Here is a 4,442-nt window from a genome sequence, read left to right on the forward strand (position 1 = left end):
GATTGCTTGAGCCCAGGAGTTTGAGGTTGCTGTGAGCTAGGCTGATGCCAGGGCACTCACTCTAGCCTGGGCAACAAAGCAAGACTCTGTCTCAAAAATAAATAAATAAATAGGACTTAATCAAAATTAAAAACTTAGCTGGTCATGGTGGCACGTGGCTATAGTCCCAGCTGAATCAGGAGGCTAAGTCAGGAGGATCACTTGAGCCCAGGAGTTTGAGACCAGCCTGGGCAACACAGTGAAACCCCCATCTCTAAAAAAAAAAAAATTATTTATTTATATATTTATTTATTGAGACAGAGTCTCACTTTACTGCCCAGGCTAGAGTGCCCTGGCATCAGCCTAGCTCACAGTAACCTCAAACTCCTGGGCTCAAGCAATCCTACTGCCTCAGCCTCCCGAGTAGCTGGGACTACAGGCATGCACCACCATGCCCGGCTAATTTTTTCTATATATTTTTAGTTGGCCAATTAATTTCTTTCTATTTATGGTAGAGATGGGGTCTCACTCTTGCTCAGGCTGGTTTCGAACTCCTGACCTTGAGTGATCCACCCACCTCAGCCTCCCAGAGAGCTAGGATTACAGGCGTGAGCCACTGTGCCCGGCCAAAATTTTTTTTTAATTGAATACTTGGTGCATCAAAGGACATTGCCAAGGAAGTGAAAAGACAACCTACAGTATGGGAGAAAATATTCACATATCATATATCTGATAAGAATCTTATATCCAGAATATATAAATAACTCTTACAATTTAATAAAAAAGACAACCCAATTTTAAAATAGGCAAAAAAGGTGAATAAATAGTTCTCTAAAGAAGATATATAAATTGCACATGAAAATATATGAGCACATGAAAATATATATGACATCCTTAGTTATTAAGGAAATACAAATCAATCAATAAGCACATGAAAATATATATGACATCCTTAGTTATTAAGGAAATACAAATCAAAACCACAGCAAGATACCACTTCATACCCACTAAGATGGCCGTCACAAAAAAATGGAAAATGGTAAGTGCTGGTATGGATATGGAGAAATTGGAACCCTCATACATTGCTGGTGGGAATGTAAAATGGTTCAAAAGCTATAAAAAACAGTTTTATGGTTCCAGAAAAAGTTTAACATAGAATTATTATATGACCCAGCAATTTCACTCATATAAATATAAAATAATAGAAAACAGTTATGCAAACAAATCTTTGTGCAAAATGTCCATTGTAGCACCATTCATAATAACCAAAAGGTGGAAACAACTCAAATGTCTATTAATGGATGAATGGATAAACAAATTGTGGTATTACATACAATGGAATGTTGGTCATAAAAAGGAATGAAGTACTGATTCATGCTACAACTACAACATAGATAAATCTTAAAAACATGCTACTTGGGAGGCCGAGGCGGGCGGATTGCTCAAGGTCAGGAGTTCAAAACCAGCCTGAGCAAGAGCAAGACCCCGTCTCTACTATAAATAGAAAGAAATTAATTGGCCAACTGATATATATATAAAAAATTAGCCGGGCATGGTGGCACATGCCTGTAGTCCCAGCTACTCGGGAGGCTGAGGCAAGAGGATCGCTTGAGCCCAGGAGTTTGAGGTTGCTGTGAGCTAGGCTGACGCCACGGCACTCACTCTAGCCTGGGCAACAAAGCAAGACTCTGTCTCAAAAAAAAAAAAAAAACATGCTAAATGAAAGAAGCCGGATATAAAGAATAACATTGTATAATTCCATTTATATAAATATCCAAATTCAGTAAATCCATACAAATACAAAGATTGGTGGTTGCTAGAGAAGATGGAGAGTAACTGCTTAATTGTAATACAAAATAAAACTTAATATGAAGTTGTTTTTTGGGTTTTTTTTTAACCGAGTCTCACTCTGTTGCCCAGGCTAAAGTGCTGTGGCATCAGCCTAGCTCACAGCAACCTCAAACTCCTGGGCTCAAGTGTTCCTCCTACCTCAGCCTCCCAAGTAGCTGGGATTACAGGCATGTGCCACCATGCCCAGCTAATTTTTCTCTATAAGTTGTCCAATTAATTTCTTTCTATTTATAGTAAGACTGGGTCTCACTCTTGCTCAGGCTGGTTTTGAACTCCTGACCTTGAGCGATCCACCCACCTCGGCCTCCCAGAGTGCTAGGATTACAGGTGTGAGCCACCACGCCTGGCCCAATATGAAGTTTTGTTTTGGGGTGACAAAAATGTTTTGGAATTAAGTAGAAGTGATGGTTGCATAATATTATCAATGAGTTGAATGCTACTGAATTGTTCACTTTAAAATGCCTAATTTTATGTTATATGAATTTCACGTCAATAAAAAAATTTTTTTTAAAAAAGTTTATGTTTGGGCCGCTCGGAGTGGCTCATGCCTGTAATCCTAGCACTCTGGGAGGTCGAGGCAGGCGGATTGCTCAAGGTCAGGAGTTCGAAACCAGCCTGAGCAAGAGAGAGACTCCGTCTCTACTATAAACAGAAAGAAATTAATTGGCCAACTAATATACATAGAAAAAATTAGCCGGGCATGGTGGCGCATGCCTGTAGTCCCAGCTACTCGGGAGGCTGAGGCAGTAGGATTGCTTGAGCCCAGGAGTTTGAGGTTGCTGTGAGCTAGGCTGATGCCACGGGACTCACTCTAGCCTGGGCAACAAAGCAAGAGTCTGTCTCAAAAAAAAAAAAAAAAAAAAAAATTTAGCCGGGCACGGTGGTGCATGCCTGTAGTCCCAGCTACTTGGGAGGCTGAGGCAGGAGGATCCCTTGAGCCCAGGAGTTTGAGGTTGCTGTGAGCTAGGCTGATGCCACAGCACCCATTCTAGCTTGGGCAATAAAGTGAGACTCTGTCTCAAAAAAAAAAAAAGTTTATTTAACAAAAAGTTTAATATGAAAATGTACATGACCTGATTTTGACATCATAGTAAAACAGGCCCTTTGGGGAGGAGATATGGATTTCTCTGCTCAACAGCCATTATTTATACTCGTTCCAAGGTTTCTAACATGATGATTCTATGTCCTCGTATTACCACCATTCCGATATTGTTTTGTTGCCCACTAGTTGCCATCTCCAAACATTCATCTATCACAAGATTCATAAAGGGATCAAATCCCCGTAATATTCCTTGGACATGTCTGCCACATTTAATTTCAATGATAACTTCTTGTCCATAAATTTTTTCAACTCAGAAGGGTGAGCTTTGCTCATGGTATCTACTCCGAGGAATCAGAGACGACTAGAAACGGAATTCCCAGCCTCCCTCACGCTCCCGAGTTGGCCTGAAGGAAGCTCTTAATTTTAATGTACTCCAGGTTATCAATTTTTTCCTTTATCCTGGGCACTCTTTGTGAATACTGTGTTTATGCTAAGGTCATGAGATAGGCTCTTGTATTTTCTTCTAGAAACTTTATTTTTTACCATTTATAATTATATCTACAGTTTACCTGGAATTGATTTTTTTATATATGGTATTAGGAAGGGGTCAAGTATTATTTTTTCCATATGTGGCTCAGCACTATTTATTGAAAAGATCATAATTTCCCCCGCTGAACTGCAGAGTTACTGTCGTCATAAATCAGGTGATTGTTTATTAACTCTGTTTCTAGACTATATATTCTGTTCCATGGGTTGATTTGTCTATCCTTTTGCCAATACACCAGTGGTTTAATTATTACTTATATATGGACTAATTTTTCTATTTTTGTAGAGACGGGATCTCGCTCTTGCTCAAGCTGGTCTTGAACTCCTGAGCTCTAAACGATCCACCTGCCTCGCGGCCTTCCAGAGTGCTAGGATTACAGGCGTGAGCCACTGCACCCAGCTTGTTAATAAGTTTTAAAATCAGGCCAGGCTAGGCGTGGTGGCTCACGACAGTGTACTAGGGAATACTCTCCCTAGTATAAAGAGTATTTTGCACCTGTAATCGTAGCACTCTGGGAGGCTGAGGTGGGAGGATCATTTGAGCTCAGGAGTTGGAGACCAGCCTGAGCAAGAGCAAGGACCCTGTCTCTACTGAAAATAGAAAGAAATAAGCTGGACAACTAAAAAAATATATAGAAAAAATTAGCCAGGAATGGTGGTGCATGCCTATAGTCCCAGCTACTTGGGAGGCTGAAGCAGGAGGATTGCTTGAGCCCAGGAGTTGGAGCTTGCTGTGAGCTAGGCTGACACCACAGCACTTTAGCCTGGGCAACAGAGTGAGACTCTGTCTCAAAAAAAAAAAAAAAAAAAAGAAAGAAAGAAAGAAAGAAAATCATGCCAGCATGGTGGCTCAAAATAAATTTTTTTACTTCAATAGATTTAGGACCATTTAGGATTTTCTATTACTTATTGGGTAAGTTTAGGTAAGTTTTATTTTCCTAAGAGTGTGTTTATTTCAACCAAATTTTCAAATTTATTTATTTTGTTTTTTTGTTTTTTTTAGAGACAAGAGTCTAGCTCTGTC

General features: G+C 39.9%; 1 pseudogene; it reads right to left on the reverse strand.

Moving 5' to 3' along the window:
- Nucleotides 1–2,884: 2,884 nt before the first annotated feature.
- Nucleotides 2,885–3,240, reverse strand: LOC109730916 (small nuclear ribonucleoprotein G pseudogene; annotated as a pseudogene).
- Between the last annotated feature and the right edge of the window lie 1,202 nt (nt 3,241–4,442).

This window comes from Microcebus murinus, chromosome 10 (assembly GCF_040939455.1).
Source record: "Microcebus murinus isolate Inina chromosome 10, M.murinus_Inina_mat1.0, whole genome shotgun sequence".
Classification (NCBI taxonomy): domain Eukaryota; kingdom Metazoa; phylum Chordata; class Mammalia; order Primates; family Cheirogaleidae; genus Microcebus; species Microcebus murinus.